We start from the raw sequence: 13,605 nt of genomic DNA on the forward strand, positions 1-13,605 counted from the left end.
AGAGGACCAAATAAATAAAATCAGAAATGAAAGGAAACAACTGACACCACAGAAATACAAAGGATTATAAGAAAATATAACAAATAAATTGGACAATCTGGAAAAAATGGATAAATTCCTAGAAACAATCTTCCAAAACTAAATCAAGAAAAATCAGAACACAGCAATTACAACTAATGAAATTGAAGCAGTAATTAAAAAACAAAAACAAAAAAAAACCTCCCAGCAAACAAAAGTCCTGGACCTGATGGCTGGCTTCAGAGGGGAGTGTTACCAAACACAGAAAAAAGAACTAACACCAGTCCTTCTTAAACTATTTCAAAAGTTCAAGAGAGGAATCCCAAGCTTGTTTTACGAGGCCAGCATTATCCTAATACCAAAAACCAGATAAAGACACTACAAAGGTGAACACATATGCTAAAATCTTCAACAAAATATTACCAAACCAAATCCAGCAATACACTAAAAAGATCCAACACCATGACCAAGTGAGGTTTCTTCCTGGGATGCTAGGTTGCTACAATAACTACAAATCAATTAATGTGATACACCACATCAACAAAATGAATGATAACAATCATATGATTATGTTAAGAGATGCAGAAAAACCATTTGACAAAATCCAGCACCCATCTGTGATAAAAAGTCTCAGAAAAGTGGGGACAGAGGAAAAATACCTCAACATAATGAAGGCCTTCTATATATAATATCTAGAGAACCCTAAGGACTCCATTAAAAAACTACTAGAACTGATCAATTCAGTCAAGTAGCAGGATACAAAATTAATATTCAGAGATCAAATTGTCTGAGACCCCCAACCCAGTTTGGTTTGTTGCTCACAGAATAATAGAGGCATTTTTTTTTTCCTTTGCTTCATTGGTGGAGATGTCCTGGAAGTTTTAGGATATCTTCCCTTTAATTTTTCCTAGACACTCTGATTTTAGTTATGTCTCTCACCTTTGCTTTCCCTCCATCCCCCACCACAACAATAACTTGCTCCAGGCTCACTTTGTTCTAGTGTCTAGAAGATCCGTCTGCCACCAGAACTATGATTCCCAGAATTCTTGGTGCTCCCCGTGCTGGGAGCAACCGAGGGAGCCACGTCCCCCGAAGGGAGAGACTGAGGGAACCACATCCCCCCCAAGCTGCTGGCTCTCCCGCTTCTGCTCTCTGCCTGGCACCTGTGTATGCAAATTAACCCACCAGCTTTGTCAGGTTAATTTGCATATTCACTCCTGATTGGCTGGTGAGTGTAGCGGAGGGATAGTCAATTTACATGTTTCTCTTTTATTATATAGGATAGAGAACTATCAGAAAGAGAAACTAAAAGAGCAATCCCATTTATACTACATCAAAAATAAATAAAATACCAAGGAATAAATTTAACCAAGGCAGTAAAAGACCTGTCCTCAAAAAAAATGGTAATACACTGAAGAAAAAAATTGAATAAAATAAAATAAATGGAAGCATATACCATGTTCACAGATAGGAAGAATTAATGTCATTAAAATGTCCATACCACTCCAAACAATCTATAAGCAAACACAATTCCTATCAAAATACCAATGGCATATTTCAAAGAACTAGAACAAATAATCTGAAAATACGAAACCATAAAAAAATCTGAAAAGCCTCAGCAATATTGAGAAAGAAGAACAAAGTTGGAGATATCACACCACCTGATATCAAACTATAATATAAGGCCATAGTAATCAAAACAGACATGCAGATCAATGGTACACAAGAGAGAGCCAAAAAAATTAACCCATGACTATATGGTCAATTAATATTTGACAAAGGAGACAAGAACATACAATGGGGTAAAGATAGTGTATTCAATAAATGGTGTTGGGAAAACTGGACAGATACATGCAAAAAAATGTAATCAGACCCCCTTCTTACACCATGTACAAAAATAAACTCAAAATGGATTAAAGACTGAAATGTAAGACTTGAAATCATAAAAATCTTAGAAGAACACATAGTAAAATCTCAAACATTTCTCTTAGCAATATTTTTTCTGATGTTTCTCCTTTGGCAAGGAAAACAAACAAAAAAAATAAACAAATGGGACTAAACCAAACTAGATAATTTTTCACAGCAAGGGAACCATCAACAAAACAAAAAGACAACCTATTAAATTGGAGAACATCTGATAAGGATTAATATCCAAATTTTATAAAAAATTAATACTATTCAACATCTAAAAAACAAACAATCCAATTAAAATTGGGCAGAGGACCTGAATAGACTCATCTCTAAAGAGGATATACAGAAGACCAACAGACATATGAAAAGATGCTCAACATCACTAACCATCAGAGAAATGCTATTAAAACCACAATGAGATATCATCTCACACCTGTCAGAATAGCCATCATCAATAAATGCACAAATGACAAGTGCTGACGAGGATGTGGAGATAAGGGAACACTAGTGCCCTATTGGTGGGAATGCAGATTGCTGCAGCCACTGTGGAAAACAGCATGAGGTTTTCTCAAAAAAAGAAAAAGGAAATTGCCCTATGACCCAGTGATTTCTCTTCTGGAGATTTATCTAAAAAAAAACACCCAAATCACTAGTTTGAAAAAATATATGCATCCCTATGTTTACTGCAGCATTATTTATGATAGCCAAGATGTGGCAGTAATTCAACTGCCCATCAACAAATTGATATATTGTGGATAAAAAAGCTGTGATACATATATAGAAAATGGAATATTACTCAGCAATAAAAAGAATGAAATCTCACCATTTGCAACAGCATGGATGGACCTTGAGGCTATTATGACTAATAAATTAGTCAGAGAAAGACAAATACCATATGATCTCCCTTATATGTGGTATCTAAAGAACAAAATAAATGAACAAATAAAATTGAAACAGACTCATAGACACAGAGAATGGACTGGTGGTTGCCAGAAGGGAGGGAGGTTGGGGGGGACTAGGAGAAAGAGGTGAAGGGGATTAAGAAGTACAAACTGGTAGTTACAAAACAGTCACAGGGATATAAATTACAGCATAAGAAATATAGTCGATAATACTGTAATAACTATGTATGGTGCCAGTTGGATACTGGAAATATCTGGAGGACACTTTGTAAAGTATGTGAGTATTGAACCACTATGCTGTACATCTGAAACCAATATAAAATATTAGTGAAAATAAACTATAATTGAAAAATTTAAATTTATAAAAAAAGAAAACATCAAATTTCTTGTTTAAAAATATAATTTGTAGACTTAATGATTTTTTAATGCTATTTTTTAAAAATATATTTTTATTGATTTCAGAGAGGAAGGGAGAGGGAGAGAGAGAGCAACATCAATGATGAGACAGAATCCTTGATTGGCTGCTTCCTGCACGCCCCCTACTGGGGACTGAGCCTGAAACCTGGGCATGTGCCCTTGACCGGAATCAAACCCAGGACCTTTCAGTCCACAGGCCGACGCTCTATCCACTGAGCCAAACCAGCTATGGAGATTTTCTTTTGTTTTTTAATATATTTTATTGATTTTTTACAGAGAAGAAGGGAGAGGGATAGAGAGTTAGAAACTTCGATGAGAGAGATCGATCAGTTGCCTCCTGCACACCCCTCAGTGGGGATGTGCCCGCAACCAAGATACATGCCCTTGAGCGGAATCGAACCTGGGACCCTTCACTCCGCAGGCCAACACTCTATCCACTGAGCCAAACTGGTTCGGCGATTTTTTTTTTATTTAAGATAAACTTCAACTCACCTAGATCTGGCCATGAATATGCTTAACCTTTGCTGCAGCCGCAGGAGTTTAATCATACTTCAGAACACCATGTTTTCTTCATTTGATGACTTAACCTAAAAGAGAGGAGAATTTTTTATTTCTTTTAAAACAATAATTTTCCTTATGAGATTTCTGGCAACACTGCTAGTTCAAATTATCTATTTAAACTCAAAATATCTAAAATTTGATTTAAAATTACTTTTTTGTTGTTAATCCTCACCGGAGGATATTTTTCCAATACTTTTTTTTAAAGTGAGTAGAAGGGAGGGGGAGAGGCACAGAGAGAGAAACATCGATGTGAAAGAGACATATTGATTGGTTGCCTCCTGCAGATGCCCTGATGAGGGCCAGGGATTGAGCCTGCAACCTAGGTATGTGCCCTTGACCGGAATCAAACCCGGGACCCTTCAGTCTGCAGGCTGACGCTCTATCCACTGAGTCAAACCGGCTAGGGCTAAAAATCATTTAATAGATAAGATATATTTTTAAAATATGATGTGTAGATGTTATAATTTCTTAAAAGAGAAAGTAAAATGAGCAGTAAACTAAATCACCTCTAATATTCCTTTCCAGTTCTAAAACCCTATTTTAGCCAGTGGCAGGCTAATTCTCTACCTCCAGTCACTTTTCTAAAAACTCATCATCACCCTTCCAAAGAGCAATCAGTGGCTCTCTTTAGAATCCCTCCTCTGCATCTTCCTATTCTATGAGAAGCCCCCAGAACAAAATCAGAGGAGTCAGTCATCACTAAACAGTCCACATGAACAAACATGCCAGAGTCACAGGACAATATAAGTTCTGGAAATCAATTACAATCTAGAGTTTCAAGAGATTTCAATACACTTTTGAAATTTTTCTGGTGAATTTACTCACTTTTTAAATATTTTTTTTTTTTTAGAGGAAGAGGGAGGGAGGGAAGGAGGGAGAGGGGGAGAGAGGCAGAGGGAGTCGGGGGGGGCGGTGGGAGTGAGAGAGAGAGAGAGAAATATGGATGTAAGAAATATTGATTGGCTGCCTCTCTTATGGACAACTGGAGACCAAACCTGCAATCTAGGTATGTGCCCTGAACAGGAATTGAGCCTGCAATCTTTCGATGAATAGGACGATGCTTCAACCAACTGAGCCACAGCAGCCAGGGCATTTATTCACTTGTTATAGCACAGAAAAAAATTAAACTCACTCAAACACAGGCACTAACATTTACTGCTATACTGTAATCAGGCATTATGTTAGAGGTTTGTGAATTGTCTCATTTTAATATATATTATCTAGAGTTAAAAGAATATGACTGATAACCAAAATGAACATTTCCAAAACCATGAACCCAAACTCAATCAAAAACTTCAATTCTGGATTTCAGGCTCACATCTATAATCAGCACACCCCTCATTTGGAGGGGGGGGGGGCAGGCGGGAGGCAGCAGCACCCTAGAGTCTCTTCCTTAGCACACCCTTCTTTTCACCATAAACTTAACACACATCATGTTTTGTCTCTGGATTGTAAAACTGTCCTGCTAATTCTACCATAATCCATGCTTTTTATATAAAATACATAGTTTGTCTATTTCTCTCTTTTAAGAAAGTTTAGCCAATCAACTCAGGAAAACCTGTCTTCCTCTTTTTATTTATTCCACTTATAAACACCCCATAACCCCCATCCTGAAATGAGTTTAAACATAGTAAATATAATTCAGACAAAGAGAGTGATCCATCTTTAACCCTGTATTAAGGAAGAGTCCTAAGTCTTGAAATAAAACATTAATAAATCTTGTTTATCCTTCATAATCTTGCATGTTATGTATCACTGCTCTTTCAATGGAAATTAATTCTGACCAGTACGACACCCATGTCCAAATTTAATACGACCGCAAAGGGTTGAAGAACCAGTGTACCAACCTATAAAGCTCCTGAAAATACTAAAAAGCCTCCATTAGAATCTCTGGAAACTTTATTCTATCTTACCTTCAAATCTCTTTTTTCTTTCTTTTTCCAAATTTTTTTAATTGTAGTAAAATACCCATAACGTAAAATTTGCCATCTTTCCCACTTTTAAGTATACATTTCAGGACTGTTAAATATATTCAATATTGTTGTACAACCAATGTCCAGAACTACTTCATCTTGCAACATTGAATTTCTACCCATTAAACAACTCACTTCCCCAGGCGACTGCCATTCTTTTTATTTGTACTATTAAGTTTGACTACTCTACTAGTAGATACCTCATATAAAAGATCATACAGTATTTATCTCTGTGCCTGCTTTACTTAACTTAATATAATGTCCTAAAAATTCATTCATGTTGTAGAAGGTGTCTGAATTTCTTTCTTTTTTAAGGCTGATTAATATTTCATTTATGTATATACCAAACTTTGCTTATCCATTCATCTGTTGTTAGACATTTATCCACCTTTTGGCTACTGTGAATAATGCTGCTATAAACATGGATGTACATACATGTCTTGGAGACCCCGTTTTCAATTCTTTTGGATACAGACCCAGAAGTAGTATTGCTTCTGGGTAATGTTATTAACTAGACCACATGGTAATTCTATTCATAATTTTTTGAGAAACTGTCATACTGATTTACATTCCCACCAGCAGAGCACAAGGGTTCCAATTTCTTCACATCCTTACTAACATTTGTTGTTTTCTGGTTGTTGTTTTTTTGTATCAGCCATCCTAATGAGTGTGAGGTGGCATTTCACCGTAGTTTTTTGATTTGCCTTTCCCTAATGATTAGTGATGTTGAGCATCTTTATATGTGCTTATTAGCCATTTGTTATCTCCTTTGGAGAAATGTCTATTTAAGACCTTGGTCCATTTTTTAACCAGGTTGCTTGTTTTTCTATGACTGAGTTTTAGAAGTCCTTTATATATACTGGATATTGACCTTTATCAAATACTAGGAGCAGAGCGTGTGAAATCGCGCGGCCCACCCACCCACCCGCTGCCCTGCCTTGACACCCAAACCTCTCCACGCAGAGCTCCAGGGCGCCTGGCCTAGCCCCCTGACCCCTCTGGCCTTCTCTGGCCTCTTCAAGCCCCGCCGTCAGTCCCTTGAGTTGTCTTGGGCTGGTCCCGCCTTCTCCGGGTGCCTCCCTGCTTATACCCTGTCTCCAGAGCAATGCGGTGGCTCCGCCCCGTCATGGCTCCGGAGGAGAGCATGGAAACCTCCCGCCTGCTGCACTGTGCTCCTTCTCCAGGCAGGTGAGCAGCGGGGCGCTCTGAATGTGAGTGGTGGGTGGCAAAGGACTGGTGAGGGGGGCACTACAGGCTCTCACCTTGCCCTCCCGGGCACGGGACTCCTCCGGGCACCACCCTGCTTCCACCCTGTCTCCGGGAGCAACGCCCCACTGCACACACGCAGGCAGCCCCTCCTTAGCGGTCGTGACTGTGACACCATTAGGACCAATTAGCATATTACCTCTTTATATATATAGATACTAGTAGCCCAGTGCACGGATTCATGCACATTGAAAGGAAATTAATTACAAGGTGACGGGCAGGGCGGGACTGGGCAAGACGGGCCGGACACGCCCTGGAGCCAACCTCCCAGGGTCCCTCCCTGGCTGGCTGCACTTGGGGCGGTGCAGTGGCTCAAAGGACATCTGCGGTCACTGCAGCTTAGCAGTAAACCAGATTTGGGGCCGACGGTGCCCCAGCAACAACATAACCTACGGCCAAAGGTGGAATCGTGCACCCCACGAGGAATCAGGCTCTCTCCTCTCTGATTCCAGGGTGCGTCAACCAAGAACCGCTGTTGCCAAGTCACCATAGCTTGGCAGTTCCTGTGTTGAGCATCTGCCTCCTGGTGGTCAGTGCGCGTCAAACCTACTGGCTGGTCACTTAGCCTTTTATATATGTAGATAATTTGCAAATATTTTCTCCCATTCTGTGGGTTGCTCTCAATCACTCTGTTTCTTTTTTTAATTTTTATTTATTGATTTGAGAGGAAAGACAGTCATCAATTTGTTGTTCCACTTATTTTTTTCCACTTATTTATGCATTCATTGTTGATTCTTGTATATGCTCCAACTTGAAATTGAACCCACAACTTTGGTGTATTGGGGTGATGTTCTAACCAACTGAGCTACCTTGCCGGAGCTGTTGACAGTGTCTTTTGATGCACAAATATTTTTATTTTTCAGGAAGTCAAATTTGCCTGTTTTTGCTTTTGTTACCTGTGCTTCTAGTGTCATATCCAAGAAAGCACTGCCAAATCCAATGTTGTAAAGCTTTTGGCCTATCTTTCTTCTAAGAATTTTATTGTTTCATGTCTTATATTTACATCTGTGATTCATTTTCAGTTAATTTTCATGTATGATATTAGATAAGAGTCAAAGTTCATTCTTTTGCATGTAGATACCAGTTTTCTCAACACCATTTGTTGAAAAGACTGCCCTTTTCTCCATTGAATTGTCTTGGCACTCTTGTCAAAACATTTTTTAACATAGTTTTTTGGTCATGTGAGGGTTTATTTCTGGGTTCTTTACTCTATTCCATTGATCTACAATTCTATCTTTATGCCAGTATCACACTGTTTTGATTATTGTGGCTTTGTAGTAAGTTTTGAAATCAGAAGTGTAAGTTATCCAGTCTTGTTCTTCCTTTTCAAGATTATTTTGGCTATTTGGAGTTCCTTGAGATTCCATATTAAATTTGTTTTTGTAATTTCCTTTTCAGATTGTTCATTGCTTGTGTATGTAAATGTAACTAATTTTTGCATGTTGAGTTTGTATCCTGCTACTTTGCTGAACTCATTTGTTAGTTCTAAGACTTTTTCTGTGAAATCTTTAGGGTTCTCTAAATAGAAAATTTTGTCATCTGCAAAGAAAGATTAATTTTACTTACTCTGTTCCAGTTTGGACACCTTCTATTTATTTTTCTTGCCCAATTGCTCTGGATAGAATTGAACAGTGCAATGTTGAATAAAAGTGGTGAAAGTGGGCTTCCTTGACTTATTCCTAATCTTAGAGGAAAAGCTTTCAGTCTTTCACTATTGAGTATGATATTCACTGTGGGTTTTTCATATATAGCTTCAATTATGTCGAGGTAGTTTCCTTCTATTCCTAGCTATTTAGTGTTTTTATAAAAAGGTGTTGAATTTTGTCAAAAATTTTTTTTCTGTACCAATTGAGATGATCATGTGTTGTTGTTTTTTTTATCTTCCTTCTGTTAATGTGTATTATATTGACTAATTTTTATATGTTGTAAATCCTTGCATTGCAAGAACAAATCACACTTTGGCTGAACTTAGTTTGCTAGTATTTTGTTGGGGACTTTTGAATCAGTGTTCATAAGGGATGTTGGTCTGTATTTTCCTTATGGTTTCTTTATCTGGCTTTGGTATCAGGGTAATGCTGGCTTCATAGAATAAATTAGCAAAGTGTTCCTTCATCTTTAATTTTTTGGAAAAGTTTGAGAACTGATAATTTTTTTAAATGTTTAGAAGAATTCACCAGTAAAGCCAGGGGTTTTTCTAATCAAAAGATTTTTGATTACTCATTTAATCTCTTTACTAGTTATAGCTTTGTTCAGATTTCCTATTTCGTTTGTGGTTTATTCTTGGTAGGTTTTGTGTTTCTAGAAATTTGTCTGCTTCATCTAGGTTATTTAATTTGTTAGTGTACAAATGTTCATAGTATTCTTACAATCATTTTTACTTTGGCAGAATCAGTAGTGATGTCCCCACTTTCATTTCTGATTTAAGTATTTTGAGTCTTGTATATGTTCTATAGCTATTTTCTGTGTAGTTGCCATGAGGATTACATTTTGCATCCTGAAGTTATACCAGTCCAATTTGAATTTATACCAGCCTGACATCAATAATATACAAAAACTCTGCTCCTTTAACAGCTGTCCTCACTCCTTTCAGTTATTGATGTCACAAAACTACACCTCTATACAGTGCACCCGGAAAAATAAACAATTCTTTTAAATTATTTGTTTCTTAAACGATATAGAAAATAAAGAGTTGTGAACCAAAGTTAAAATACTAGCTTTCAGATAAGTTTTTTCTTTAAATGTAGTAGCCCCTCAAATACTAAATCAGAAAACAAAAAGTGCAGTTACAAATCTGTTATAATAGTACTAGCTTTTAGAATTCCCCTTGTGAGTGAGATCTTTATTTCTCCACATGGCTTCCAGTTAGAATGTCCTTTTGTATCACCTTGCAGGACTCCCTTTCTTAGAAAATGCATTTCTTAATGGCAGGTCTAGTGGTAATAAACTGCAGCTTTTGATTATCTGGTAAATGTTTTCCTTTCTCCCTCCCTCATTTTTGAAGGACAGATTTTCAGATACAGGATCCTCGGTTGACAATTTTTTCACGAGTCTTTTAGCATTTTCAATATATATGTCTACTTCTGCCTAGCCTCCAAAGTTTCTGATGAGCAGTTTGGTAATGATCTTATTGAGGATTCCTTGTATGTACAACAACAATAATTTGCTTCCCTCTTGCTGCTTTCAAGAGTCCTGTCTTCGGCTTTTGTAATGTAAGCTGGATTATAATGTCTTGGTGAGGGTTTCTGTTGGGTAATCTTACTTGAGGTACAATGAGCTCCTTAGGTGTTTATATTCATCTACTTCTATATTCTCTGTGCCCCTTTCTCTCTCTCTTCCCCTTCTCGAACTCCCACAATATGTGTTAGACCACTTGATGGTGTCCCACAGATCCCTTAGGCTCTGTTCATTTTTCTTCAATCTGTTCCTCAGACTGAATAATTTCCATTGTCCTATCTTCAACTTTGCTGATTTGTTGTTCTGTCGGCTCACATAAGACTTTGAATCCTTCTACTCAGTTTTTCATTACAGTTATTGTACTTTTCAGATCCAGAATTTCTATTTGGCTGCTTCTTATGTTTTCTATTTCTTCATTGATATTCCTTTTATTCATGCATAGTTTTCTTGACTTTTCCCACATCTTCCTTTAGTGCTCTGAACATCTTTAAGAAAGTTGTTTTAAAGCTTTTGTGTAATATATCTGCAATCAGGTCTTTTTCACCAGTGGTTTTTATTGATTTTCCCCCTTTGAATGAGCCATACTTTCTTATTTCTTTGCATGCTTTGTGATTTTTGTTGTAAAAAACTGAACATTTGAATCTAATAATTTGTGAGGGTTTTTTTTTTGTTTTTTTGTTTGTTTTTGACAGTTACAGACTATCTCTGCACCAACTGTTAGCCTGAGGTGTGAACTTAAGGTGTTCTCAGGTCTTTTCTGAGCCTTTCCTTGGGTGCACATGGTCACTTTCTAATTTTTCCTGTATATGCAATGTCATAGTCTTTAATTTCTGGCTCCCAAAAAGGGGAAAAGGAGAAAAATGAATGAAGCAAAAGAGGGTACTAACTCTTTAAATATCCTGGAAGTCATTTCAGCTGGAGGGGAAGGGGCTTGCAACAATGGGGAGGCACAACACAACGGTTGCCCATCTCTTGGTCTGCTCCTCTACTATCAAAAGCAATAATCACGCACAGATTCCTGATATTTGGAGAGGGACCTTTGGACCTCCCTGGGTCCTATAAGCTGTATATAAGATGTACAGAGCTGGGAGTAGATGATGGGTAGCTGCTACTATGTTAAAAGTTGAAATTGATCAAAATTAAGTGCAATTTACATCTAAGGCTTTTCTCCTAAAAGCTACAAATCCCCAATAGCTCCAGAGTTCTAGAATAATTACAGCAGGTTCTGCCAGTGCAGGGGAGATAGATTCTGGATGCTTGCTACTCCACCATCTTCACAGAATCCTCTCCAGACCTCTTTGTAAGGATCAATATATATTCAGTTTGTTGTTTTAATTACTTTGATTATTGGCACTGCCAATGTATTGTGTTTTTGCTTGTTTTTACTGTTTTTCAGTGCAAATATCCACCATGTCAGTTGTATCAGGGATTAAAAGAATTCATGTACCTCATTTAAAAGGATACTTTCTACATGAAGATATGTTTGGGTTCCAAATAACTGACATACCATAGTAATTCTGGAATGAACATAACCCAATGGACTGAAGGTGTCCTGCCATTGATTTTGGAACATGGATACCTTAGATACTCTCCATGACTTCTTAACTCTCTTTGGTTTCTTCCCACTAATGGAAGGTTTAGAGTCAAAAGGTTATTGGGAAATAGTAAAAGGGAAGCGGTAACTATAGCCACTACATGAAGCTATGATCTTGTTGTAACATGGATGTTTTTCTATAAAATAGGTATATATATAGCTGCATATACTATGATTATATTACTCAAGAAAAATACAATGATTTTAACAGGATAATCATCAAGAAGCTAAAACTTACACTAAATACTGTTTAATAACACCTTATTTTTCAATAGTACACTGATTTTAAAGCCCTCACTGTATGACAGACACATTCATTTGGATTATCTCAATCCATACAACCACCCTATGAGGTAGGCACTATCATTATTTCCTTGTTCCAAATGAGGAAACCAAGGCTTGAAGAAGTTAGGTAGCTTTCCCATGGTCAACAGCTAATAAGCAGAAGAGCCAGAATTAAATCCAGAACTTACCCTTAATAATTAATACATGTAAAAACCTTAAAATAGTGCCTAGTATATGGTAAGCAGTTAGTAAATGTTAGCGACTGAACTAATGATGACTTATTTTAAAACAATGTTATATGCCTTTGGCAGTTGGTCAACCTTTCTGTGCCTCAATTTCTTCATTTATAAGATTAGGACATCTATTTCACAGAGGTATTGTGAAGACGGAATAAATTCTGGCTATGAAGACATTTAGAAAAATACATAGTTTAAAAAACAAGGCATTATTATATTGTCACTAACAGCAAAATCCTGTCTCTAGTATCACAAAGGAGCCTTTTGCACTATAAGCATAGAATCCTAAAACTTAAGCACCATCCTCATGACAAGAGTTACATTAATACATTTAGTAAAACTATCCTAAATTATTCCAATTCTTGCAGACTGACAAGCAAAGAGAACACTGAACTCTATTCATAAGGGTGATTGTAAATTTGGTGCTCAGGAAGGTATATTTGCTCTTTCAGTTCACTAGCATTGAGGGTGAATTTGACCTTTACTGCAGTAGTTCTGTTCAAATACAGCCAGGATAGAATATCTATAGTTAAAAGCTTAGCAATATAACTCTAAATTTTGGGCACAGCTAACTGTCATGTTTAATTACATTAAAACAATCAAGAGAATGGCATTCGATTCCTGTTCTTTGTGTCAATGGTCTGGCTGCATTGTTTTTAAATTATCAGGTAGGTCTTTTTTAAACTGATACACAATAGTTTTAGACTTATTCTTAACACTGCTAAGGATTTTTCATCTATAATAATAAAAGCGTGGGACTGAATCAAGATGGCGGCATAGGTAAACACCTGAACTTGCTGCTGCGCACAACCACATTAAAACTACAACTAAAAGACAAAACGAGTATCATCCAGAACCACGGGAAGGCTGGCTGAGTGGAAACTCTACAACTAGAAGGAAAGAGAAAAGCGCATTGAAAAAAGAGAAAAGCGGTAGGAGATGCAGAGGTGTGGAAGTGTGGAGATACAGAGGCGCGCGCGACAGGGGCTGGCAGCTGGGTACGCTGTTGTCTTTTTCAAACGGGAGGAAGATACAAGCTCCCTACTGCTCTGAACTCAAGTTCTGGTCAAGAATTTGGGGACCCAGACTCATACGGAGAGAAACTGGACTGTCTGGCAACAGGCTGGAACCCAAGGGCGGCTTTCTCGCAGAGGTGCTTGCAGCGTTCATTGTTCCTGCACAGGGCCATGGAACACAGACACCAGGACCTCTCCAAGGCAAAGCAGGCTGGCAGCCATTGCGGTTTGCTCCGCCTTGCTGATTCCCCG

General features: G+C 37.6%; 1 protein-coding gene across 4 annotated transcripts in view; it reads right to left on the reverse strand.

Moving 5' to 3' along the window:
- Positions 1 to 13,605, reverse strand: part of FRS2 (fibroblast growth factor receptor substrate 2) — a 112,398-nt gene that overhangs the window by 16,701 nt on the left and 82,092 nt on the right. For all 4 annotated transcript variants that reach the window (XM_070409750.1, XM_070409752.1, XM_070409753.1 and 1 more), the window contains one exon: positions 3,741 to 3,835. The gene's annotated coding sequence lies outside the window, so the exon portion shown is untranslated. The remainder of the gene's footprint in view (positions 1 to 3,740; positions 3,836 to 13,605) is intronic.

This window comes from Myotis yumanensis, unplaced genomic scaffold (assembly GCF_028538775.1).
Source record: "Myotis yumanensis isolate MYYU_CA2020_CCGP unplaced genomic scaffold, mMyoYum1.0.hap1 SCAF_3, whole genome shotgun sequence".
NCBI lineage: Eukaryota > Metazoa > Chordata > Mammalia > Chiroptera > Vespertilionidae > Myotis > Myotis yumanensis.